The sequence below is a fragment of the Bubalus kerabau genome, chromosome 5 (assembly GCF_029407905.1).
Source record: "Bubalus kerabau isolate K-KA32 ecotype Philippines breed swamp buffalo chromosome 5, PCC_UOA_SB_1v2, whole genome shotgun sequence".
Classification (NCBI taxonomy): domain Eukaryota; kingdom Metazoa; phylum Chordata; class Mammalia; order Artiodactyla; family Bovidae; genus Bubalus; species Bubalus kerabau.
Genome location: NC_073628.1, coordinates 56,325,521 through 56,352,856, shown reverse-complemented (window position 1 = coordinate 56,352,856; position 27,336 = coordinate 56,325,521). Strand labels below are relative to the sequence as shown.

Below are 27,336 nucleotides of genomic sequence, written 5' to 3'. Positions count from 1 at the left end.
AAAGAAAGCTGAGCCCCGAAGAATTGATGCTTTTGAATTGTAGTGTTCTAGAAGACTCTTGAGAGTCTCTTGGATTGCAAGGAGATTCAACCAGTCCATCCTAAAGGAAATCAGTCCTAAATATTAATTGGAAGGACTGATGCTGAAGCTGATACTCCAATACTTTGGCCACCTGATGAGAAGAGCTGACTCATTGGAAAAGACCCTGCTGCTGGGAAAGATTGAAGGCAGGAGAAGGGGACGACAGAGGATGAGATGGCTGGATGGCATCACCGACTCAATGGATATGAGTTTGAGTAAACCCCGGGAGTTGGTGACAGGCAGGGAGGCCTGGCGTGCTGCAGTCCATGGTGTCGCAAAGAATCGGACATGATTGAGCAACTGAACTGAACCGAACTGTGGTGTTGGAGAAGACTCTTGAGAGTCCCTTGGACTGCAAGGAGATCAAATCAGTCAATCCTAAAGGAAATCAGTCCTGAATATTCATTGGAAGGACTGATGATGAAGCTCCAATACTTTGGCCACCTGATGCGAAGAGCTGACTCACTGGAAAAGACCCTGATGCTGGGAAAGATGGAAGGCGGGAGGAGAAGGGGACGAGGATGAGATGGTTGGATGGCATCACTGACTCAATGGACATGAGTTCAAGCAAGCTCTTGGAGATGGTGCAGGACAGAAAAGCCTGGTGTGCTGCAGTCCGTGGGGTCTCAAATGGTCGGAAATGAGTGAGCGACTGAACAAGAAAATGAAAGGAAGGAGGAGACTCTGCAGCCCTCTCTGTGGCTCCCTCCTTTCCCCCAAAAGAGCATTTCTCCTAGGAATCTTCTGAATTCATTAAATTAAACTGAATGGGATTTGGTTATCATATTGCCCAGTTTAGCTGTTTTATATTATATTATATACTCAAAGTCAATTTAACAAATACAGAGTGCAGGTGTATCATTTAAAGTTCATTAAATATGATGTTTATGGTGTTTATACATATTCCTTTAAAAAGCTGGGCACCAGGACTTTGGTGAGGATTGTAATTTCCATCATCACATTGTTTCTGGGCAAAAACAGATTCAACCTACATCATTTTACCTGCAATATCTTTTCCAGGAATATAACCCCAGATACATTTGCGGACTCCCTGCAGTACCTGCTGTTCGGCTGTCTGCAGTGTCCTCTTGCTTTCTGGTGCTCTGTGCTCCAAGGTGTGTCTATGGATCCTGGGAGCTCCCTGAAGGCAGGGGCCAGGGGAAGATCCAGTTATTGTGGGGCCCTCTTAAGAAAAAGAACAAATACAAAATTAGCCCCAATGGTTTAATTTCTTTAGAACTAGAAAGATCACAACAATGTATGTGAACCTTGGAAATTCAGATCCCTTTCTTCTGATACCTCTTCATTCAGTTTACCAGAAATGCTTGCATAAAAACGCTTGCTGTTTGTAAACCAACCTCCCCTCCCCTCATCCCCTCAAGTGAACAACCATCAAGCTTAAACTTCATCAGCTTCATCGTTAATCTGCCTCTGGCAGGGACCCTGTGTTCTCTTTTCACTGTTGTTCCCCAACAGCCAAAATATAGGGCTCTGTACTTGCCGTGCCCAGGCAGAGAGCGATCAGAGAGTGATGGACACTCCAGGCCAGTGTCTCAAAGCAGAGTTCATCCGCCACTTGAATCGGAATCACCTAGAGAGTTTGCCAAACTGCAGATTCCAAGAACTAGAGGATCTGACTCTGGGGTAGGAGCTGTGAGGCTGCATTTGCACACATGCTCTAGCTGACGCTTAAGCCTGAGGACCACCGCTCTGGGGCCACAGTCTCTACCGAGTTGAGTCCCTGGTGGGACAACAGCCCTCAACGACTCCAAGGGCCTCACTCAGGGCTTCCTGAGGTGGGGCTGAGCAGAGGCTACAACAGTGGGGTTTCCACTGAAAGAGGTGGCGCCGCCCTCCAGCCTCCCTTCTCTAACTTGGCTCACCGCCAGGCTCCAGGAGGATCCCTCCTCTCCTCACTGCCCCCCACCACACAAACAGCATGCTTCCAGCTCAGCCTCTGACCCCTACATTACAGAGCCAAGTGGAGTTGAGCTGAGAATCATTTGTAGTGGTGTGTAATCCCGGCATCCTTCTCCCAAGACACTCTGGGGTCACAGAGTTCCAGGCTTCTGGCAGTAGTGATGCACAGCTAAGCCTAGAGATTAAATTTGGAGGGCAAAAGGTCACTAACCGGGCCATTAAATCTCCTGCGAAATTACCTAAGAGCTTCCAAAGGACTGAGTTGAGTGCCCATCTTTCCCCAGAAAACTGTCTGGTTCGGAATGGAAACCATGGAAGACGAGTTGAGAGAGAGAGACGACCGTTTACTGAGATGTGCTATATGCCAGGTAACATGCTCACTCCAGACACACGTATCCCCCATTCCATCTCACAGCAGTCCTGTGAGTCTGAGTGAATGTCCTTATCGCTACCCTCATCTTGAAGAGGTGGTGCAGGCTAGTGGTTCAGTGTTGGGACTCTATCATCAGATACCCTGAGTTCAGATCTTAGCTCTATTATGTACTGGTTACATAACTTTAAACCTCTTTTGTCTTCTATCTCGAGTCCTAGGGTTGATGGAATTTTCAATGAGCTGAGGCATAAATATGCCTTACATGTAGCAGGCGTTCAAGAAGTATTAACTGCTATGACTTGAATTTTTTTACATAGAAAAGAACTGGAACCCAGAGAAGTTAAAGCACTTTTCCTAAAGAAAGAGAAAGTGATGAGGAGAGTTTCAAACCTCAGGCTCTGAAACCAATGCTGAGCTCCATTGGATGGTAAGGAATCTGGAGTCAGCTCAAGAAGTCTCCCCTATCCTCTGCCCTGAGACAATACAATTCCCTATCCCTTACCCAGCACACGTCTTACAGGTCTGCCACTTAGAAACAGCCAATTGGCAATGCTACTTGCTTTCACCCCACTTATTCTTTAATTATCAGTTATTGAGCATCTACTATAAGGCATTACTTCCCTGGTAGCTCAGAGCTAAAGAATCTGCCTGCTAATGCAGGCGACTCAGGTTCGCTCCCCAATGAAACGGCAACCCACTCCAATATTCTTGCCTAGGAAATCCCATGGACAGAGGAGCCTGGCAGGCTATAGTCCATGGGGTCACAAAAGAGTCGGACTTGACTTAGCGACTAAACAACTGTAAACCACTAGTCCTGACTCGGTGCTGCGCGGGAAGTCTCAGCCTCCAGAAGACCCCATCTGGTGGGGAGCTGAGACACACTACGCAGCATGGATGGGTGTTGAGGGGCTGGGGCCCTGGAGTGTCGCTCAGCTGGCAAAGGGCTGGTGACATTTCCTCCTTCTTAAGAGTAGCCTGAATACACTGACATTGTCCCTCAGGACGGTGAACTGACAAGGGACTCCAACACTCCTGCTCAAAAGCTTAGAGTCAAGTTTTGACCCCTTTCACTTACGCACTCAGTGTCAGACTTCTACCAAATCTTCTTACAGAGGCCTATTGCATTTACTCTCCAGTCTCACTGCTCCCCTCCCTCTTGTTCCACTAACAGCCTTCTCTCTAGCCTCCCATCTTCCAGCTTCTTTTATCCCAAATCACTTGTGTACTGGGCCAAGGCTAAACTGTTCAGCCTGGAAATTCATGCTCTTTGTTCTGCAGACCCAGTATGGTGTTACAGCAAGGGCACTGTGGTTCCAAGAAGAGGTTCAAATTCGGCCTATAGAACTTAAGCTCTCTGAGCCTCTATTCTGCTGTCTGTTAAAGGGAGGTGTAAGAGTCAACTCAGAGGATAAAATGAGAGGGGTGTGTGAAAACACCTGGTATCTAGTAGCTCCATAAAATCCCTCCCTTGCCCCCTGCCCTCCAAGCAACCCACTCTGCTCTGAGGTCTCCACTTGCCTGCATGTGTTGGCCCCTGTTTTCTGTCAGTTCCTCCATCTGGGCTCAGCCTGAAGCTCACCTCCTCCATAAAAGCTTTCCTGAATAACCTTAACCTATAACAGCCTTTTCTTTCTGTATTTCTATGGCACTTCCTTTGCCTTGAAATGTTTAAAATTGTTTCTTGTAGTTCCAGCTTGTCCCTCTAAGGTCCTAGAGGCCATCATGCCCCACAGCAGGGGTGGAGAGCATGGCATGGGAGTGGGTTAGGAGGTACAATGGGAACTTAATACATGCTTACTGAATACAAGAAGGTGAGAACCCCCTCTGTGCATACAGGACACACAGACCTTCAGGCTGATTTGATAAAAGCCTCCAGGCACGGAGTTAGCACAGGCTGTGCCCTTGGAGAAGGCAGAGTGAAAAAGCTCTCTGAAGCTCACAGAAGGCATTGAGCTCAAGCCCTGGATGGAGGAAGGAAAACCGGATGCCACTCCTGGCAGGACTCCCCATCCCTTGGGCTCCAGCCCACCTGCTTCTCTATGGTTGCTTCTGCAGGCTCTGGTCATGGATCTGAGCTTGTTTTGAGTGGTCCAGGTCGAAGGCCCCACTGAGGCATGGGACTCAAGCAGTTGGCCCCAGCAGAAGACACACTCCTAAGCTCTGACAGGGTGGTGACCCAGCCTTTGTAAGCCACCACGTAGCAGCCGAGCACCACCTTCAGCGCCCTGCTCTCCTTTCCTAGTGTTCACAACGCTTGGCCCGCAGGGGGGGCATCCGCCCAAGCCAAGCCCCTGAGTGGGCTTGCCAGTTCCTAACACCTATGGAGATGGACACCTTTGCTAAAGGCCAGGATGGAACCTTCCAGAAGGTCAGAGCTGCCGAGCTCAGGGGGCCATGCTAGAAGGGTATGGAACTGGCGGGGGTGGAGTGTATATTCCACACTGTTCTTTAGGCTAAGAGACGCCTGTGCCCGTGGACAAATTCTAACCCACTCTTTGCGTTCCTTAGTCCGCTGTTAACTTGGGGGGAAAGGGGGCAACAGCACCGCGCAAGGCAAAAATGCTGTGCCTGTGAGTTGCACCTGTCCTCTAGAAGCTGCTGAATTTCCCCTCTGTATTCCTTAGCAAGGGAGTAAGAGGCAATATGAGAACGGCCCCTTTCCCCTCTCGGATCTCCCTTCTTCTTTCGGACCAGCGCTGCGTCTGAAGGCGCAAGGGCTCCGCGGCCCGGGAGGCCCAGCCATAGCATCCGGCCCGGCCCCGCCTCCCGCGAGCTGTGTCGGGAGCGGGCCGCCGGCCACTCAGGAGTTAAAACGGCAGCGGGCCTGGAGGGAGGGGGCGGCGCGGCAGGCAGACAGCGAGGAGGCGCCCGGCGCGGGCTGGGGAGGCCGGGGCGCGGCGCAGCGGCGAGGAGAGGCCGGGCGGAGGGTGCGCGGAGGGGCGCGGGCGCCGCGGGGGCCTGCCGGCCGCACCCGCGAACGCGCGGCGGGCGGAGGAAGCTCCGCTCTCGGCCGCCGCCCTCCAGCCCGGCGCGCGGGCCCGGCGCGGGCAGGGAGCGGGTGCTTCTACCGGGCCGTCACCTCGCTCTGCCCCGGGACCACTCCCAGGAAAACTCCGCGGCGGGGAGGAGCCCGCGACCCCGCCCCGGCCTGTGCGCGCGGCCTCCCTGAGCCCGGCCCGGGCGGGAGCCGAGCGGTGCGCGGGCAGCAGACGGCGCCCGGGGTGAGTGTGCGGTTCGCGGGCGGACCCCGGGGGCCGGGGGGCCCGCTGGGGAGCGGGGGCTTGGGCGCGGGGCGGCCGCGCGGGGGCAGGGAAGGAGGGCCGGAGACAGGAAAGGTTGCCGGCCGCGCGGGCTGGACCCGAGGAAGGGGCGTCCGAGCCTGAATGCACCCGAAGAGGTCCGAGCCGCCCCAGACTGTGGCTGGGCAGAGCGGGGGCCCCGAGATGTCGGGGGGCCGCGAGGTTAGGGGGGGCGTGACGGGGGCGGACTCGCCAGGGAGGGCTCCGGAGCCTGCGGACTTGCCCTCCCCTGGAGTTTGGGCGTCCAAGGTGGCCTTCGTGTCTCTGCGAAGTCTCTGGAGCCCGGAGCCCGGAGCCCGGCTCCTCCCGGGCGGCCGGAGTCTGTGCGCGGCCTCTGCGCGGGGACCTGCGGCGTGGAGGAGGGGCCGGCTCGGGCCGCCGCGGCCGCCGGCCGACCGAGGGTGGGCCAGCCACAGGTGGTGCGTTCGTCCTGCGGGCGGAGGGCGGCGCGGGCTCCGGCTGCCCCGCCAGCGGGGCGCTGCCGGGTGGGGGGAAACTGAGCTCCAATAAGCCCCGGAGGTGCGGGAGACTGGGACCTGGAGCGGGGGCCCGGGGGTGTTGCTGTGCCCCCCTTCTGGCCCTGCCCTTCCTCCCCCACCAAAGGAACAGGAAGGAAAATGTCAGCTGGGCTTTGTGCTCTGTTCTTCAGCCTGCCGCAGCTCCCATCTGTTGGAGCCAACGCAGCTTCTAATTGGGCAACCGGCAGGGTCGGGAGGGGGTGGGCTGGGCGCAGCGCTCGGTTGATAGAGATGGGCCGATTGGGCCCTCTTCTTGAAGACCCCAGAAGGTGGGTGGTAGAGGAAACAAACCCCCCTCCCCCAGGTCAGGGGGGTAGAGGTGGCTCCCTGCCAGCGTGGCCATCATCATGGGAAGATCTAGGTCTTTCCATGCGCCCTGATAGCCGCAGGCTCCCCGTTCCCTGACAGCTTGGGATGGGCTCTGGGCCATGTCCTCTTCCTGAATGAGAAGGCACGGATCCCCTCCCACTGCTCCTTAAAGTTCCCTCCAACAAGAGCACTGGGCATGGGGTGGGCAGGGTCGTGTACAGGGCACCGAGGCCCCCTTGCCTGTTGTTAGAAGAAAGTCACATGTGAGCGGCCTGACCCACTTTCCTGGCTGGCCAGGTGCCTTTGTGGGGAGAAGATGGAAAGAGAGACCAGTGAGGGGTCTGAGCCTTCTGGATACCTTTCTTTCCCCTGGGCTGGCTCACACTGAGTCTCCTTCCCATGGTGGCTGGGGAGGGGCTACCCTCTAGACCTAGGGTGAAACCTCATTGTTTGGAAAGGATGGAGCAAAACGCCTCAGGCTTCAGGATTGGGACCTGCCCAGGGTCTGGCAGACACCTGGCATCTAGGGGTACCCCCAAATCCACAGCCTCCCCCTGCACAGCCCAACCCAGAGGAGATGCTGAGTGGCAGGGGGAACTCAGAAGTCTCGCTAAGACAATTCCACCCAGGCTGAGACAGCAGATTTCCTCTGGAACTCTCCACAGTTCCTACCCACTCCCCATCCTTATTTCCAGTGCCTCCTCCCCACCGTGCTCCTCCTGTCTCCTTCAGGAGTCTCTTCCTCCCCACCCCCCACCCCCCCCTCGCCCCAACAGTGTTCCCCTTCCTCTCTCACCCTCCTCCTCTCCCCAGACTTCTTCCTCCCTCCCTCCCTCCCTTCCAGGCCTGTCTGCACCTTTTCCCCTTCTCTTCTGTAACCTGCAGCTTCAGCCACAAGCCAGGCGGTATGTAGGCTCCTGGCTTCTGAGCCTCCTAATGGGAACACCTGTGCTGGTAGCTTTGTTGCGTCCCCTTTGCAGGGGCGGAGCCTGGGTGGCCGGCCTGGCAGCTGCATTCCCCTGGCATCACTCCTGTACCAGGGCATTTGCCCCTCCTATCCTCTCTCTTTAATTTGAAATGGGAAGGAAAATCCATTGTTTAAAAAAAAAAAAGCATTCATTCAGCAATTTATTGAGCACCTACTCTGCTCAGCACTATCTTAGGAGCTGAGGATACAGCCATTAAACCTTTATATCTCAGGGCTGAATTTGTATCTGGACCTCCCAGCTGATCAGGTCTCTGCCCACTAGGCTTTTTACCCATTACTTGTGTTGCTGGGGGAGGGTTGTGAACAGTCCTAGTAAATTGTCATCTTTATCATACTGAGTAACCTCTAATGTGACAGGCGCATCTCCTTACAATAAACCAGGTACTGCAAAGCTTACAGACCGAGGTCATCCTGTCCTTAAGACATTTTTGACCTCCAAGGATGGATCAGTTCATGTCTCATCGTTTATCTGGGACGGCCGAATAGAAAGCCGGTGCCTTAGATGGAGAAGGGAGAAAGAAGCATGTATTACTGAGTACGTACTAAGCATCAGTCTGTCAGGAACTTTACAAAAATTATCTGATTTGATCCTCCTAATAACCTTCTAAATTTTGGATTACCATCTGCTTTATAACTGAGGACACTGAGGACCGTAGAGGATAAGGCACTTGTCCCAGGTCACAAAGGTCTCCATTTTGAAATCACTGCATCTTTGCAGTTCGTTTGGCACCTGTGTTTGTGACATCTGGTAACTTATGCAGTTCTCTGAAGGTCACATTTTAACCAAACTTTTCAGAAGCATGCCTTGTCTCCTCCGAATATTAAGATATATAAAGATTTGCTGAATGGTTGCATGAATAAGCTTTCTCAAGGGATCAGGGAAGGCTTCCTGGAGGAGCTGGGACCCTGGGAGAAGAGACAGGGAGGGCAGTGGATCTTCCTGATCCAACACAGGTTTGTAACAAGCTACAGGCAGGCACACACACACAGCACGTCCGCAGAGATCGCTGTTTTCATTCAGGGTCTGTGTGTGGGAGCTTGGTCCGTGGCCAGTCTAATGAATCAGTGTCACTGGTGTTCTCAGCTTCCTTGGGGAAGTCTGGATTCTAGAAAAGCTCTAAGGCAGAGAAGGAGGGTGGAAGGCTTTCAAGCCTGCAAGAACTTTACGGAAGGACAGGGCCGATGGATGGAGGCTGAATGGGACAGGAAAGGGGGAGAGTGACCAAGGAACAGACAAAGGCAGGAGACATGCAGGAAAAGACACAGCGGGCAGGACAGAGTGCAGGATATGGTGCACTTGCTAAGAGAGGGCGAAGAAGGATGCCTTTATCTGATACTTTCTGGAGGGGCTTGGTCTCTCTGTCCTACAGCTTAGAGGCTGGAACGTTCGCCACGTTAGCCGTATGCAGGCACATGCTGTGCGTTCAGCCCAGTGCTAGGTGCAAGGGATAGAAACACATCAGGTGTTGCCCCTGCCTTCTAGGAGTTCTAAAGCCACATCACTGGGACTTGAATCCAGGCCCCATGACTTCTAGCTGAGTGACTTTGGTCAGGTTGTCTAACATCTCTGTGCCTCGGTTTCCTCGTGTATGAATGGGATAATAACAGTACCTACTTCATAGAATTGTAATGATTGAATGAGTTAATACATGCCCTGAGTTTAGAACAGTGCCTGGCACAGTAGGCGCCAGATAAATATTATTTTTAGCATTATTAAGTGGAGTAGTTATGTACTTGCAGTAACGAAACAAGTGCTATAATACAGGGCTTTCCTGGTGGTGCAGATGGTACAAGTGAAAGTCGCTCAAGTAGTATCCAACTCTTTGCAACCCCAGGGACTATACAGTCCATGGAATTCTCCATGCCAGAATACTGGAGTAGGTACCCATTCCCTTTTCCAGGGGATCTTCCCAACCCAGGGTGAAGAATCCACCTAAAATGTAGGAGATCTGGGTTTGATCCCTGGTTGGGTAAGATGCCCTGGAGAAGGGAATGGCTACCTACTCCAGTGTTCTGGCCTGGGGAATCCCATGGGCAGAGGAGCCTGGTGGGTACAGTCCGTGGGGTCACAAAGAGTCGGATACGACTGACCAACTAAGCACATACAACAGTTAGTCTTACAGTAACAAAACAAGTGCTGTAATCCAGGGGTCTCAGATAAAGAGGTGACTGTGTCTGTCGCCAGTTTATGAGATGGACCTTGGAGGCCATGATACTGGGGCACGGTTTGAAAAGGAGTCAGCCAGGCAGAGGCAGCAGGCCTGAAGGCCCCGGCGCTCAGGACTGCATGTGGAGGGGGCCGTGTTGCGTGCGTACTGCCCTCTATGGAGGGCAGGAGCCCCTTGGACCCATCCCACTGCAGCCTCTGCTTCCAGTGCTCAGAGCTGGGCTTCCGGTGGGGCTGGCAGGTCACCCAGAGCATCCCAACACGCGCCAGCCTCAAACAGTTGGCCTTTGGGCTGAGGACCTGGTGCACCCCTAGGATTGCTAGGATTGGTCTCGTGACCGTGGCATCTTAACTGCTCTAAGCCTTCGTCAGGCAGTCTCTGCTCCAAACCCAGAGCGGCCACGGGCCTTGTTCTCTGGCTTCCTGCTCTTCCTGGGGACCCAGGAGATGCCTTGGCCTGAGGGCCTGTCTTAGAAGGTGAGTTGAACCAGGCTTGGTTTAGAATTCAGTTTCTGTCTGTACATTTCTTCCACCCACACCTTCCCTGCTGCTCAGCGTTTGATGGGCTTGAAGTTCCCGGATGAAGAGCAGGCAGAGGATTCGTGGGGCGCTGACTGGTATTCAGCCTCCACCTCACACGTTGTGATGGCATTAATGATAGCAGCTGGCATTTATTGAGCACTAACTATGTGCCAGGCACAGTGCCGCGTGCTTTACCTACATTTTTCCATTAAGCCCTCAAAAAGTACTCCATTAGGTAGGTCCTCCTATTATCCCTAATTTAAACACCAGGAAACTGAGACTCAGGTTCAGTAACTTGCTCAAGGACATGTCGCTAGAAAAAAACTGAGGGAGGCCTCAACATTCTCTCTGACTGCAGGGCTCCTGCTCCTTACGCCCCCAGAACCCAGTGTTCTCGGGCCTAGAGGTGCCCTGGTAGCATCCTGCCCGTTCTCCCCACTCCTTCCTACAGTAAGCTGCTCCCCAAAAGAGGGAGATGGGAGGGAGGGCATCTGGGTGTACCTATGACGATTCTTATTGATGTATGACAGAAAACTACAAAATTATGCAAAGCAATTATCCTTCAATTTAAAAAGATTTAAAAAAAAGATGCCCCCCGAGTCCTGTCCAGGCTAGGGCTGCCTGCCCCACTTTGGGGACCCTCAAGGAGGGTCTCCCTTTTTTTCCCTCAGATGACAGCTCCTGGAGAACCAACATTTTTTCCTTCTGCTTCAGCTAAGTGCTTCAGGGGCCACATGGAGCCAGTGACCTCAGAGGAGTGGCACCCTGACTCAGTCCCTGGGGACCAACACTGTAGTGGGGCCGACGCAGAGGTGACTTCTGGGAGAGGTCTGCTCCCAGTGGCTCCGGGGAACCAGAGTGCAGAGTCCAGACACGGTGGTGGGAGGGGGAAAGCTTGTGACTAGTGTTGCCAGTGGGGTGTCTCTACAAGGGAGCCTCCTGTGTGTTGGGAAGAACAAGAACAAGCAAACATCGTTTTTGCAAACATCTTGCAAGGCAGAGCCTCCAGGAGCAAACATGTGGAAGAAGGAGCAGCGGTTGTTAGGCAGCCAGCGTGGGTCCCCCAGGAAAAGCAGGTCTGTCTTCCCTCATCCCTACCAGAGTGGGAAGAAAAGGGGCGAGGAGAGAGGAAAGGTAGGGAAGGCCGTGTTCCTTTACACAGTGTTCTCAGAATGAGCATTGGAGGCAGGCGACGAAAGTGGCCTGGGAGGACAGGGGTGGTGATGCCCAGGAGATGGAGCGAACACAGGGGCAGCTGATGGGCAGGCTGCAAGTGTAAGTGCTGTGCGTGCGGAGGGGAGGGGCTTGACACTTGGCTCTGCCTGGTCCTCATCCTCACCCTCCGCCTTCTCCTTGGACAGCCCTCCCAATGAGATGAAGGTCACTGGGGCTCATGCAGCTCCAGGCCTCCAAACAGAAGGTGCTTGCCCAGAGTTGGCCTGGAGCTGGCATTGTGGAACCCTTGGGCTTCCCTGATAGTTGGTAAAGAATCCGCCTGCAGTGCAGGAGACCCCCGTTTGCTTCCTGGGTCAGGAAGATCTGCTGGAGAAGGGGTAGGCTACCCACTCCAGTGTTCTTTGGCTTCCCTTGTGGCTCAGCTGATAACAAATCCGCCTACAATGCGGGAGGCCTGGGTTCGATCCCTAGGTTGGGAAGATCCCCTGGAGAAGGGAAAGGCTACCCACTCCAGTATTCTGGCCTGGAGAATTCCATGGACTATACAGTCCATGGGGTTGCAAAGAGTCGGACACGACTGAGAGCCTTTCACTTCACTTTCATCTAGGGAGAACCTACACCCTACAGAATTTCCTGTCCATTGTCCTGCTCTGAGCACAGCTGTGCCTCTGCCATCTCAGACCAGGGTGGCGCTGGGTGTCTTCATTCGGCAAGTATTTATGAAGCACCTGTGTCAGACACTGGGTACAAATAACTGAGCAACCAGAGATCATCACCCTTACAGAGTTTATACTTTATTGTCTGAAGTGAAAGTGAAGTGAAGTGAAGTCGCTCAGTCGTGTCCGACTCTTTGCAACCCCATGGACTGTAGCCTACCAGGCTCCTCCCTCCATGGGATTCTCCAGGCAAGAGTACTGGTTTGGGTTGCCATTTGACTTCTCCAGGGGATCTTCCCAACCCAGGGATCGAACCCGGGTCTCCCTCATTCCAGGCAGATGCTTTAACCTCTGAGCCACCAGGGAAGTTCTTATTGTCTGCTGCTGCTGCTAAGTGGCTTCAGTTGTATCCGACTCTGTACGACCCCATAGACGGCAGCCCGCCAGGCTCCCCATCCCTGGGATTCTCCAGGCAAGAACACTGGAGTGGGTTGCCATTTCCTTCTCCAATGCATGAAAGTGAAAAGTGAAAGTGAAGTCACTCGGTCATGTCTGACTTTTAGCGACCCCATGGACTGCAGCCTACTAGGCTCCTCCGTCCATGGGATTTTCCAGGCAAGAGTACTGGAGTGGGGTGCCATTGCCTTATTGTCTGAGGATACAGTAAATAAATAATACGGTTGACCCTGAGCCACAGGTTTTAACTGCATTTTTTTTTTTCCAGTAGTAAATACTGAAGAACTACATTACCCCTAACATGCTTGGCTGAATCAGTGGATACAAAACTGCAAAATAGAAGGTTGATTATAAATTAAACTCAGATTTTCAACTGTGCAGAGAGAGGGTCAGTGCTCCAAACCCCACATCATTCAGTAGTCAGCTATGTATTAATCCCTCTATGGGATTCTCCAGGCAAGAGTACTGGAGTGGGTTGCCATTTTACTTCTCAAGGGGATCTTCCTGACCCAGGGATTGAACCCAGGTCTCCCGCATTGTGGGCAGATGCTTTAACCTCTGAGCCACCAGTACACACTATGTATTATTAGGTTGGTGCAAAAGTAATTGCAGTTTTACATTTTCGAACTTTGCCTATTGATATTGGAATATATTCTTAAATAAATGTGGTTATGTTATACATCATTTTAACGTGCATTTCTTGCTTTATGGTTTTTTGCTAATGACTTATTACTTGCTGTTTGTTTTATATTTATTTTAGACTAGGGAAATGATGTTAGGCAAAAAGCAAATTTGAGCGATTTTCTTGAGTTCAAAATGGGTCATAAAGCAGCAGAGACAACTCACAGTATTAACAGTGCATTTGGCCCAGAAACTGCGAATGGACCTACAGTGCAGTGGAGGTTCAGAAAGATTTACAAAGGAGATGGGGGCCTTGAGGATGAGGAGCACAGTGGCCGGCCATTGGAAGTTGGCAAGAACCAACTGAGAGGATCATCAAAGCTGGTCCTCTTAAAACTGCACAAGAAGTTGCCGAAGAAGTCAGTGTCGACAATTCTGTGGTCATTCGACATCTGAATCAAATTGGAAAGGTGAAAAAACTCGATAAGTGGGCGCCTCATGAGCTGACCTCGAATCAAAAAATTGTCATTTTGAAGTGCCATCATCTCTTATCTACACAATAACAACAAACGAGTTCTCAATTGTATTGTGACATATGACAAAAAGTGGATTTTATGACAACCGGCAACAACCAGCTCAGTGGTTGGAAGAAGAAGCTCCAGAGGACTTCCCAAAGCCAAACGTGCCCCCCACAAAGGTCATGGTCATTGTTTGGTGGTCAGCTGCCAGGCCAGTGCAGCTTTCTGAATCCCGGTGAACATCTGAGAAGTACGCTCAGCTAACCCATGAGATTCTCCATAAACTGCAACGCCTGCAGCTGGCACTGGTCACCAGAAAGGGCCCAGTTCTTCTCCACAACAACTCCCGACCCCACGTCGCAAAATCAGTGCTTCAAAAGTTGAACAAATTGGACTACGAAGTTTTTCCTCATCTGCCATATTCACCTGACCTTTCCCCAACCCACTTCTTCAAGCACCTTGACAACTTTTTGAAGAGAAAACACTTAAACAACCAACAGGAGGCAGAAAAAGCTTTCCAAGAGTTGGTTGAATTCCAAAGCATGAATTTTTATGCCATAGGAATAAGCAAACATTTCTCATTGGCAAAACTGTGTTGTTTATAATGGTTCCTACTTTGATTAATAAAGATGTGTTTGACCCTGTTGTTGTTCAGTCACTAAGTTGTGTCCGACTCTTTGCAACCCCATGGACTGCAGCACACCAGGCTTCCCTGTCCTTCACTATCTCCTGGAGTTTGCTCAAACTCAAGTCCATTGAGTCGGTGATGCCATCCAACCACCTCATCCTCTGTCACGCTTTTCTCCTCTCGCCTTCCGTCTTTCCCAGCATCAGGGTCTTTTCCAGTGAGTCAGCTCTTCACATCAGGTGGCCAAAGTATTGGAGCTTCAGTTTTAGCATCAGTCCTTCCAATGAATATTCAGGTTTGATTTCCTTTAAAATTGACTGGTTTGATCTCCTTGCAGTCCAAGGGACTCTCAAGAGTCTTCTCCAAAACCACAATTCGAAAGCATCAATTCTTCTCTCACATCCATACATGACAACTGATGGACGTTTGTCAGCAAAGTGATGTTCTGCTTTTTAATACACTGTCTAAGTTTGTCATAGCTTTTCTTCCAAGGAGCAAGCATCTTTTAATTCCATAGTGGCAGTCATTGGTCACAGTGATTTTGGAGCCCAAGAAAATAAAATCTGTCACTGTTCCAAATAGATTCCTCATCTATTTGTCATGAAGTAATGGGACCAGGTGACATGATCGTAGTTTTCTTAATGTTGAGTTTTAAACCAGCTTTTTTACTCTCACCTTAATCAAGAAGTTCTTTAGTTCCTCTTTATTTTCTGCCATTAGAGTGGTATCATCTGCATATCTGAGGTTGTTGATATTTCTCCCAGCAATCTTTATTCCAGCTTGTGATTCATCCAGCCCAGCATTTCACATGATGTATTCTGCATATAAGTTAAATAAGCAGAGTAACAATATACAGCCTTGACATACTCCTTTCCTAATTTGGAACCAGTCTGTTGTTCCATGTCCAGTTCTAACTGTTGCTTCTTGACCTACATACAGATTTCGCAGGAGGTAGTCTGGTATTCCCATCTCTAAGAATTTTCCACAGTTTGTTGTGATCTACACAGTCCAAGGCTTTAGGATAGTCAATGAAGCAGAAGTAGATGTTTTTCTGGAATTTCCTTGCTTTTTCTCTGAGCTAGCAACAAGACCTGGAGCTGACTGTGTCTCAGACCATGAACTCCTTATTGCAAAATTCAGACTTAAATTGAAAAAAGTAGAGAAAACCACTAGACCATTCAGGTATGACCTAAATCAAATCCCTTTATGGTTTTGCAGTGGAGGTGAGGAATATAGTCAAGGGATTAGATCTAGTAGGCAGAGTGCCTGAAGAACTATGGACAGAGGTTCGTAACATTGTACAGGAGGCGGTGGCCAAAACCATCCCCAAGAAAAAGAAATGCAAAGAGGCAAAGTGGTTGTCTGAGGAGGTCTTACAAATAGCTGAGAAAAGAAGAGAAGTGAAAAGCAAATGAGAAAGGGAAAGATATACCCAACTGAATGCAAAGTACCTGAGAATAGCAAGGAGAGATAAGAAAGCCTGAAGTGAATAGTGCAAAGAAATAGAGGAAAACAATAGAATGGGAAAGACTAGAGATCTCTTCAAGAAGATTGGGGGTACCAAGGGAACATTTCATGCAAAGATGGGCTCAATAAAGGACAGAAACAGCAAGGACCTAACAGAAGCAGAAGATACTAAGAAGAGGTGGCAAGAATACACAGAAGAACTGTACAAAAAAGATCTTAATGACCCAGATAACCACGATGGTGTGATCACCACCTAGAGCTAGACATCCTGGAGTGTGAAATCAAGTGGGCCTTAGGAAGCATCACTACGAACAAAGCTAGTGGAGGTGATGACATGCCAGCTATTTAAAATCCTAAACAATGATGATTGACTTTCCTGTAGCTCAAATGGTAAAGAATCTGCCTGCGATGCAGGAGACCAGGGTTGGATCCCTGGGTCAGGAAGATCCTCTGGGGGAGGGAATGGCAATCCACTGCAGTATTCTTTCCTGGAGAATTCCATGGACAGAGAAGCCTGGCAGGCTATAGTTCGTGGGATTGCAAAGAGTCGGACACAACTGAGCGACTAACACACAAACAATGATGCTGTTAAAGTGATGCACTCGATATGCCAGCAAATATGGAAAACTCAGCAGTGGCCACAGGAGTGGAAAAAGTCAGTTTCATTCCAATCCCAAAGAGAGTATTTGAGCTTAGTTATAATGATTTAACAGTCAGTCCAAAACTGCAATTATGTTTGTACCAACCTAATAGAAAGTTGGCAAGTGCTAAAAAGAAAAATAAAGCCAGGAAGGGGGATAGAAGAGTCTTAGAGGAGGAAACTGTAGCTTTGTACAGGCTGACCTTACTGAGAAAGTGACATGAGGAAAGAGGAAGGTGCAGGTACAAGGTCTTGGAGGCAGGGCTGTGCCTAGCAGGATTGAGGAGGCCAGATCTTGGTGAGCCGTGGAGCTGGGCTGGGAAGTTTGTTTTTTTTCTCAGAGCAAGGGGAGTTTTTGCAGCATTTAGGGCAGGGGGTGGTATGGTCTGATCCTTTGAAACCCCAAGGTTGGGGCCATCCATTTCAGTGTTTTACTGGGTGGCAAGGAAGTTCTCCAGGCCTTGAAGCTGGTTTAGTCAATCTGCACTGTCCCAAAAAGTTGTCTCATGAAGGGCACAGCCTCCCAGGCAATAGCGGGTGGAGGGGAGAGAAGATAAAGAAACAGTAGACACGGTCTTTACTGGTGAGGAAACCTCCCAGTCATTGGAAAGGCAAAAGTTACAGTCACAAGAAATAAAGAGGGAATAATACCAGACCGTATTTGAAACCAAGTACTAAACTGTGTGTTTAGACTATAAATGTTATCAGAACTGTGAGCTCTGTGTGGGAGTATATACTTCCCTGAGGAGGTACAGCTGATTTGGGCCTGGAAAACAGGGTTGGGTTTGGATCTGCAGAGAGGACTCCTCTCTGGAGGGGAGCTTGTGGAGTGGGAGGGGGGACGGGTGGCCAGGCCAGGGGAGGGTGTAGAAGCTAGCAAGGGCAGGCATTTGTCTCTGGAGTGGCCCTTTCCCATCACCTGGGTTTCTGGGTCCCCTTTATGCTCTTGGGGAACAGGAGGGCAGCCATTTAGTGTTCTTGGCCTCTCCTTTGCAGAGCCAGCTGCTCTCTGTCCCTTGGAACCTCTTGCTCTTCTCAGCCCCAGTCCCAGCTCTCTGGTCGTTTTCATGGACCCGCTTTCTCGCAGTCTGGGGCCATCCATGAGCCCCTGGCCTCCTCACGTTCAAGACTCGGTTCTCTGCAATTCCCTTGAGCTCCATTGTTCTGCCCCGTCTGCAGCCAACTTCTCTTCTTCATTTCTCACTGCCTAGGCTCCTCTTTGGTGGGTTACTCCTAGAACATTACAGTAGTTTGATGTGTAGTGAAATGGGGTCTTCCCTGGTGTCTCAGACAGTAAAGAATCCGCTTGCAGTGCAGGAAACCCGGGTTTGATCCCTGGGTCAGGAAGATCCCCTGGAGAAGAGAGTGGCTACCCGTTCCAGTATTCTTACCTGGAGGATCCCATGGACAGAGGATCTAGCATTTACTAGATCCTCTGTGGACTGTGGACTGTGGGCTACAGTCCACGGGGTCACAAAGAATGGGACATGACTGAGCAACTAGAGAGAGAGCATGAAATGGAAATGAAATTCTGCCCAGATGTGCCCCCATCCTTCTCTTTGTTCTGGAGAGAGGCTGCCTGGGTCCTGGGGGGTCGGGCTTCCTTCTGGAGTATGGAGAGAGACAGCCCTGGGGTGGGGTGGGATCATTGGTGGTGCCCTCCCCTGCCCAGGATGCCCGCCGACCCAGAGCCAAGCGTCCCTTGGGTGAAGCCTTCTGCCCAGTGGTCCGCTCTCCCTCCTCGGGGCCCCCGGTGGCCTGAGGAAGAAGGGCCTAGCACCGTCACCTCCAGGACGCAGGCCTGAGCCTGGGGCTCGCCTACCGTCCAGAGGAGCTGTAACCAGAGCTGCTGAACGTCCCTTCCCTGACCGTATGCCCTTGGGCGTTTTACCTCTCTGAGCCTCAGTCTCCTCATCTCTACATCTGGATTAATAGCACCCACTTCATAGGCTTGTTAATGATCACAGCTGAGTTGTTGAGTGCTTGTGATATGCCAGAAGCTTTGCTGCATTCATCCCACTTAATCCACATAATGCTGTGAAGTAGATGTTATTTTCTCCCATTTTGCTGTTGAGGAAACTAAAGCTGGGAAACATGAAGTAACTTGCCTGAGGCCACACACAGCCAGCATATGGCAGCACCGGAATTCAGCCCCCAGTCTTCTGACTCCAGAGCCCTGGTTCTCAACCAAGTGAGCTAATGAGCTAATCTATGTAGAGTGCCTGCTCCAGAGTAGAAGCTCCATAAATGCTAGTTCCTCTTCTCCTCAATCTCTCCAGAGCTGCACCTCCAAAGAACAACTTTCCCCTCCTGTATCATGTTTCTCCTCCCGGGTTCCCTGGGGCACATGATAAAAGTAGGAATGGGAATGAGCCATCTGTTGATACCAGGGGGGAAGAAAGGCTGAGAGAGGGTGAATAATTTTCATAAAATCAAAAAACACCAGGGCTGTGATTAATACCCAGGGTACCTTTCTCATAAGAATTTGACTCAGCTCCACTGGGTCCCGGGCAGTTTGGCAGGGACTATCTTGCAGAGGTGAGAACAGAGGTTATGCTGTATGGGAAGACCACCGTCTCCCCCAGGGCCAGTGTTGATCCCAAGAGGCCTAGAGACGCGCTAGCCAGGAGATTCTAAGACCTTTGCTTTCTGAACTTGGGTGCTGTTTCTTGAGTTTATTACAAATCATCTGGGGGCTCCTCTGGATGGATTTAGGAGGGGGACGGTGTTGAGGTCACAGTGAGGGAAGAAGGGGTGCTATCTCTTCTTTTTGACTATCAGATCAGGACACCTTCTGCACGAGATGCAGTGCCGAGGGATGGGAATGGGTAATGGGGTGCAAAGGAAGCAAGGACGTGGCCTCTGGGATCACCCGGTCTGATGGGGGAGGTCATTCACTTGCACGCCTGGATACACTGCGCACACAACTCCATCCGACCTGACCGGAAGGAAAAACAAGAACAGATGACTGCAGGGTGATGTGGTAATATGTGGATACAGAGGCATGGGAGAGGAAAGAGCTGAGACTGGTGGATTCCCCAAAACAGGGCTCTTCTGGTGGACACAGAGACCTACCTCTCTGCATGCCCTGCTGGGACAGCCTAAGCTGCCAGCATTCACTCTGAATGGGCAGGCCCTAGAGTTCCTCTGAATTTCCTTGCAAGGGTCCCCTAGGGAGAAAAGGAGGTGTCCAGGTCATAGCATTCAAAACTGATGGCAACTGAGAGTCTTCTGGTCATGTGGCTTCAAACATTGCTAGAAATTGATCCGTTTTTTCAAAACAAAGCTATATGTGTGGTAGGTAGAATAATGGCCTCCCAAAGATGCTCACCTCCTGATCTGCAGAACTTGTAAATTTGTTATGTAACAGGGCAAAGGGAATGAAGCCTGTGAATCAGCTGACCTTAAAATGAAAAGATTATCCTGGATTATCCAGGTGGGCCCCGTGTTATTATCACAAGTCCTTTGAATGTGGAGGAGGGGGCAGAAGTCAGTGTCAGAGTGACGAGATGTGAGGAAGACTCGCCATTGCTGGCTTGGAAGGTGGAAAGGGCCGTCAGCCATGGAGTGCTGCAGCCTCAAGAAGCTGGAAAAGGTGTGGAAACAGGCTCTCCCTGAGACTCCAGGAAGGAATACATACCTGCTGACATCTTGATTTTTGCCCAGTGAGACCCATTTTGGATTTCCCAGGTGGTGCTAGTGGTAAAGAGCTCGCCTGCCAATGCAGGAGAAGTAAGAGACGCGGGTTCGATTCCCGGGTTGGGAAGATTCCCTGGAGAGGGCATGGCAACCCACTCCAGGATTCTTGCCTGGAGAATCCCGTGGACAGAGGAGCCTGATGGGCTACAGTCCATGGGGTTGCAGAGTCAGACATGACTAAAGCGACTTAGCACACACGCACGAGACCCATTTTGGACTTCTGGCATTTCGAATTGTAGACAATTATGTTACTTTAAACCACTAAATGTGTGGTAGTATGTTACCGCAGCAACAGGAAATTAATACCGGCTGCTGTAGCTAGGGCAATGCTGAACCACAGCCCCACTGTTCAGCCTCCTCCTGATCCATGACTGGAGGAATCGCTCCAGAACTCAGAGGCTCAGCAGAGCCTTTTTGAGGTACACTGTGTCTGGAACACAGTCTGGTTATTTTCCCAATGACGACATCGAGTCCCAGAGAGAAGTGGCTTTGTCAGAGGTCCCCGTAGACTGGTGTTCGGTCCAGGGCCTGCTCCTATCCTGTCAGAGATCTCGGGTACTGACCACGTTCATTCCCATCTACTCACTTGTTTGTGGCCAGTGGATGTGTGTGCTAAGCCCTGGGCCGAAGCGCATGTGAGTACCTCGTTCAGGAAGGTGGGCGAGGGTGGTTGAGCATAGTCCTGCCTTCAGCCCTCGGGCTTCTTCCCCCAGACTCGGGCCAGCTGCTCAGGTGTCAGCCTTCCTCCCTGGGGCTGGTCCCTGAATGTGCTTCGTCACCTCCTCTGGGCAGAGCGGCAGCTCTCTGAAGGGAGGGCCTGCCTGCTGGCCCGGCTACTCCTGCCCTCTGGCAGCGCACAGGGCCTGGGGGAGGGTGGGGGCTTGGCCCACTGCCCCCTCCCCCCCGCAGCCCGCGCCTGCTGGGGCTGCCTCTCCCTTCTGCTGGGCGGTTCGGCCTTGCCAGCCCTGCGCGCAGCACACCGGGGCCACAGGCTGGTCCCCGGGGCTGCCAGCTCCTGGTGCCGGTCTCCATGGCAACCCCACATTTGCTGTTCTGGTTCCTAATGACTTATTGGCATGTGTGGTAATTTGTAGAGCTTGGCAGGCAGAGCTAGGGGCGTTTGTGGGGGAGAAGAGGGGGGCTTGGCAGTGGGGAGGGGGTTCAGGTTTGGGATGGTAATCTAGGCACGCTTTCCTTCCCAGCCCACCCTTCCTGTTCTCTGCTAATTAACACCTGTAGCAAAGGAGGTCCTTCAGGTCCAGGGCCCCCCTCTCTGAGGAGCATCAGCTCTCTGCAGGCCCCTGAGATGCAGATGGACAGACAGATGTGGAGCACAGCTGCTCACCTGTCAGGCAGTGGCGGGCAGGCATGGGCTGACAGCCGTGTCCATCCGTGCAGGTCAGACCATTTCTGTTTTCTGACGTCTCCGGCGTGCTCCCTGGGCCCTGGGAACAAGGATCCCTCTTAGACAGAGAGTCTCTCCACCTTGTGAGGAGGCGACAGGTCTTTGCTGCATCTTGGCCTCACACACTCAGAGAACCAAGCCAGGCCGTGCTAAGTGGGATGCCAGCTCGCATAGGCAGTGGGCGATCCAGCCAAGCAATCAAAGTGGGAGGGATGAGCAAGGGCCTGACCCTCTGCACCTCTCTTCAGCAAAGCTTACCCAGCCTTGAAGCCGCTGCCTCGGGCAAGGCAGCGGGGAGCCTTGCCTGTGTGCCGCACAGTCTTCACCCTTCTCTGCCACCGTCTTCGCTTCTGTCTTCATTCTGGTCTCTTTAGGTGAGAGGTAGCTTGGTGTGTTGAAAAGAACACCATCTTTAAAGTTGGATGTATCTAGGTTAGTGTCCCAGAGCCACTGTCTACCACTTATATGACTTTGGACATATCTCATAACCTCTCTTTGAGCCTCAGTTTGCTTATCTGTAAAATGGGATTAACAGACCCATTTCACAGGGTTCTGGAAATGAAGCCAGCTCACCCTTCAACAATTGGCATATAGTAGTGTGCTATGCTTAGTTGCTCAGTTGTGTCCGACTTTGTGACCCCATGGACTGTAGCCTGCCAGGCTCCTCTGTCCATTGGGATTCTCCAGGCAAGAATACTGGAGGGGGGTGCCATGCCCTCCCCCAGAGGATCTTCCCAACCAAGGGATCAAACCTAGTTCTCCCACCTTGCAGGCAGATTCTTTACTGTCTGAGCCACCAGGAAAGCCCAAGAATACTGGAGTGGGTAGCCTCTCCCTTCTCCAGGGGGATCTTCCTGACCCAGGGATCGAACCAGGGTCTCCTGCATTACAGGCAGATTCTTTACCAGTTGAGCTACCAGGGAAGCCCCTGGCACCAATAAATATCAAAGAATTTAAGATATAATCTTTTATCTATACCAATAAATAGGAGCAATGTGATCAATAATTTAAACAATTCTGGTGGGCTTGGTAAAGTTTTCTTTTTTAAGTATTTGAAAAGAGTCTTCATTTATTCAGTAAATATTTACCGAGTACCTACTGTGTACAAAGTCCTGGGCCAGATGCCGGTCTTTCCTAATATTATGATTAGGGCGTAGCTAAGTTGCCTGTGCAGTCCCTAAGCATTGGCGTCGGACAGGAGGTGGAGGGGTGCTGAGGAGGGCTGGTGCAGAGAGAGGGGAGCCCAGGGTCAGCCTCGTAGTGCTCTTCTGTGGGTCTCCGAGGAGTGGCTGGCCCCAGGAGAACGGTCTGCACTGTGAAGGCTCTTTCTGGGTCAGGTACCCTGAGACATTCTGCCTGCCTCCTTGGAAGTGGGGAGCCTGTTTTTAGAACTGGGAAGTCTGTGCAGGAGCCAGGAGGAGGTCGCACCTCCACTTCCAGAAGCTGCTGCGGAGGCTTGAGGGGGCCACCGGTGACCCCCAGGGCCAGGACGGAAGAGGAGCAGACGCAGCTGCGGCTCACCTGGGCAGCTGGGTAGATCCCAGCCCTTCAGCTGTTGCTGGGAGGGAGGCGAGGGGGGCAGGAGGGAGCTGGGGACTTGGCTTCCGTCTCTGCCAGCAGATGGGCTTCTGCCTGCAGCCGGAGTCTGTCTGTTCTTCCGTGGGCCTCCCCACAGCCCCTTCCGAGACGGAGCGCTGAGACGGCTGGGCCTGGAGAGTCTGGCCCACGCTTCCCACCCTCTTGTGCACGGAACAGCGCAGACATGATGACGGCGGCTCAGGAACTCTGACTCGGGGCGGGGGGATCCGTGTCTGAGCACGCCTGTAACCCATCTGGGGCTCCCTAACGTGGATTGGGGAGTGCTAGCTTAGCCAATTCCCCAGCCTATTTTTATTGATGTGAAGTCTGAGGCTTGGGGAGGGGGAAGGACCCACCCAAGGCCACATAGACTGGTGTTCATTTGACTTCTGGCCCTGTGCTCTGTCTGTTGCCTCTTCTCAACACTCTTTCCACTTTCCTTTCTGACCTTCCACTCTGGAGAAAGTACTTAAGGTGCAAGGGAATGTAATTCCCCTAAAAGACCATTCTTCCCCAAATCTCATAAAATTAGGCTTCATCTCCACCTCCCCCTGTCATCACCAAGCGCCCTCTTGTTCATAGAAGCCTTTGGTATCTGCCCCTAGGCATCCGCTCCTGGAACAAGTCTGTCCATCGTTTGGAGTGAGCTCAGTGACTCGATGGGCAATGAGTTCTACCCCCAGGCCCATCAGCCCCTTTACGGGCCTCCCCCTCAGCCGGCCACTCCCAAGGTCACACACTGGATCTTGCCCTTGCCTGGAGGTCACCTGATGGAGTCCCCCTCTTTCTGACCACCACCTCCTAGCCCCCCAGCTTGTTATCTCAGACTCCCACGCAGCCATTTTTAACCTCGTTGAGACCTTTGGTTCATATGGACGTAGGTCCTTTGGGACCTATGTTCTAGAGTCTTCGGTCCACTGGCACCTCTGCTTTCTTGCCATCCGTGACCTTCATCTGCCTACTCTTCTTCGAATCCAGAGAGAGTCCATGCTCCATCACTTTAAGAACTCTCCTGCCAATATCCTAACCTCTCCTGACTGTCTTCTTATTGTCCCAGAACTGGCAAAGTCCCAGTTCTGGATTAACCACGCTATCTGCTGCTTTCTGCCTGCATCCAGTCAACAAATCTGCTAGAAAAAGACTCAAAATGAGGCAGATTGGGACCTGTAAAAATTCACCATCGCCAACCCAACTTACCCTGCAGAACTGCCTGGTGTTCCTACCACATTCCTATGGTTATCTCCCTCTCAACTCTCCACGATGACTAGTTCACACCTTCCTTCCCCAAACTCTACCTACGCCCTCACTCTCAGCTCAAGACCTCGCTTCCTACTTCACAGAGACACAGAAGCGTCAGGAGGACACCCTCAACTCTTTCATCAAGCCCGGAAGCCCACCTGCCTCTGCCCAGCCCTGCTCCACCTGCCTGTCTGAGCCAAGGCGGGAGGTGGTGTGGCCCCCGTGGCCCAGCCCTGCTCCTCCCGCCTGTCTGAGCCAAGGGGGAGGCGGTGTGGCCCCCGTGGCCCAGCCCTGCTCCTCCCGCCTATCTGAGCCAAGGCGGGAGGCGGTGTGGCCCCCGTGGCCCAGCCCTGCTCCTCCCGCCTGTCTGAGCCAAGGGGGAGGCGGTGTGGCCCCTGTGGTCCAGCCCTGCTCCTCCCGCCTATCTGAGCCGAGGGGAAGGCGGTGTGGCCCCCGTGGCCCAGCCCTGCTCCTCGCACCTGTCTGAGCTGAGGGGAAGGCGGTGTGGCCCCCGTGGCCCAGCCCTGCTCCTCCCGCCTGTCTGAGCCAAGGCGGAAGGCGGTGTGGCCCCCGTGGCCCAGCCCTGCTCCTCCTGCCTGTCTGAGCCAAGGCGGAAGGCGGTGTGGCCCCCGTGGTCCAGCCCTGCTCCTCCCGCCTATCTGAGCCGAGGGGAAGGCGGTGTGGCCCCCATGGCCCAGCTCCTGCTCCGACTGCGGCACACCCTGTCCTCTGGTCTCGGAACGTCCTCCCAGCCATGCTCATGCCTCTCCCGTCTCCAACCACAACAGAAAGCGTCGCCGGCGTTGCCGTGGGGCAGCACGAGCCCCCTTGCTCCTTAGGGGCCGCGCGGCTTGAGAGGACTGGCTGGTTGCGCTGGCTGTCCGTTTCTGCCTTCCCGCCCCTCCCTCGCCCGGCTCTGCCTGGCCCCCACTGCCTCCATGAAACAGCTTTCCATGGCTCTAAGTGCAGGCAACAGTTTTTAGTTCTCAGAACTGTTTTTCACTCCTTTCTGACACTTCTTTTCCCTCCGCTTCTCTGACCCCCTATTCCTGGCTTTCCTGGTTATTCCAGGTCTTCTTTGCTGACTCATCCTTCCCTTCTCTGCCTCTCAGCGTTGGCATTGCTTATAGTCTGGCTCAAGGTATTCTTTAATGACCGCACAGGCTTGTACTATCAGCCCTGTGCAGGTGGGTGTCTGGCCTGCGTGTTTTTCTCTTAACTTCCATATCCCTGTGTCCATCTGCCTAATTGACTAAGCGGGATGTCTCGAGAAACCTCAGACGTGGCATATCTAAAGACAGAGTCACAGTCCTCTTAAATCTCCACTGCCTTTCCGCTCCCCTGCCTGGTCCCCCTGCAGTGTTTCCTGGTTCTTGAATGGCACCACCTCAAGCCAGTTCTGTTCTGGGAGTTGTTGTCAACTCTTCCCTTTACCCCTTTATGGATGGACTTGCTAAGTCCACCCACAGGCCCTATCCAGTCTCTGGAACAGCGCCCATGTCCCTCACTCCCCATCTACACACTCCCCTCCACACTGCCTTCACCTCTCGCCTAGGACACTGGAACCCCCTTCTGATTCGAGTGTCTACATCTGCCCTTGCCAATCCGGTCTCCAAATAGCTGCTAGAGTAATCTTTTATGGATACAGATCTGATCTGGTCCCAGTCTTTCCCTACTCTCGAAACTCCTCAATGATTCCCAGTGCCCCTACACCCTCATGCTCTACACTCTGCACACTGGCTTCTTTCCATTCTTTGCTAAATTTTTTGACTCATGGTTTTCACACATGCTGTACCCTGGCCTTGCGTCACTCTTCCCATTCCATACTTCTCCCTCAATTCTAGTTAGCGTTCAGATCTCAACTCAGATAACTCTTCTTTAAAAAAAGCTTCCCCAGGGTGCCTCCAGAATTTCATCAGGCCTGTTGAACACACTCATAGTGCCCTGTATGCTTGGGTGTTTGTTGGACAAATGTCTGTCTCTGCCACTAGACTGTGACCCTGTGAGCCACACTGGCCGTTAAGTTCACTTTTGTAACACAGATTAGGTATACAAAAATTATTTGGGGAGTTTAGTGAAAGATCTTTAAATACAAAAAGGATCTCATGAGAAAAGGTGAAGGGAAAAGCCAACCCCAAATGCAGCGTTGGTAGACCAGATGCCTTACCTGTGTTCTACTGTAAAAGGAAGCAGGGTTGATGTTCCCGTCTCCTTTCCCTTCACCCTCCTACCCCAGCTAAAGACCTTGCCTAGCTTCAAAGAAGATTTACTCTGATTTTCCAGCCAGAGGGGTAGACTCCTCTTCACCAATAGTTCTTTCAGGAACAATAGCAATAATCTTCCACATCTGGACAGTTGTTTGCAACCTACAAAGCTCTTTCACATATGTCATCATGGTGTTTTTTAAAGGCCTTTGAGCCACCCCTCTGAGGAAGCTGGGGTATGTGTTATGATCACTTGTTTCACAGCAGAGGAAACGACTGCTCAGAAAGGTGTAGTGGCTTACTTGCAGCCATGGGGCTGGTCAGCGAAGAGTCAAGCTCAAACCCAGTGCGTGTGGCCCCACTTCTGTGCTCTCTGCCCTGCTCCATTCATGCTTGTATTCTAAAAAGAGACAAGTTCTGGGTTATCGATAGGAATGGAAAGAGTGGTACCAAAGAAACACAGGCCTACATGGGTGGGGAAGGAGGAGGTGGGTTGGAAAGTGACGTGCAATCAGGTTTGTGTAGATTTGCTGCGTGGCTCAGGGCGATCCCAGTGGGCTCTGCGGAGCCTGCACAGGCCTCTCACCTTTCCCAGGCACTTAGGGTCTCTCGTTCAGCGCAGGACAGCGGGACCGATCAGGCTCTGGGGACCCCAGGAGCAGAGTGCCCAGGGAATCCAGAGGAAAGGACAAGGTGGCTGAGGAGGGCCCGGGACAGCGGCCCCCACGCCCACCTCCGGAGGGAGGGTTCCAGGCTCCCGGGGCATCCGCGGCTTCCTGCTTGGCTCCTGCCTGCTTTGCAGCCTCTTTCCCTACCACTCTCTGCCCCCTATGCCCTTCTCTGCCACTCCACACCTTAAGCTTTACTCTGCT

At 52.2% G+C, this 27,336-nt stretch overlaps 1 protein-coding gene across 2 annotated transcripts in view; it reads left to right on the top strand.

Annotated features, from left to right (window-relative positions):
* Positions 1 to 5,227: 5,227 nt before the first annotated feature.
* Positions 5,228 to 27,336, top strand: part of LRRN2 (leucine rich repeat neuronal 2) — a 62,508-nt gene continuing 40,399 nt past the window's right edge. For both annotated transcript variants that reach the window (XR_008714734.1, XM_055581726.1), the window contains exon 1: positions 5,228 to 5,595. The gene's annotated coding sequence lies outside the window, so the exon portion shown is untranslated. The remainder of the gene's footprint in view (positions 5,596 to 27,336) is intronic.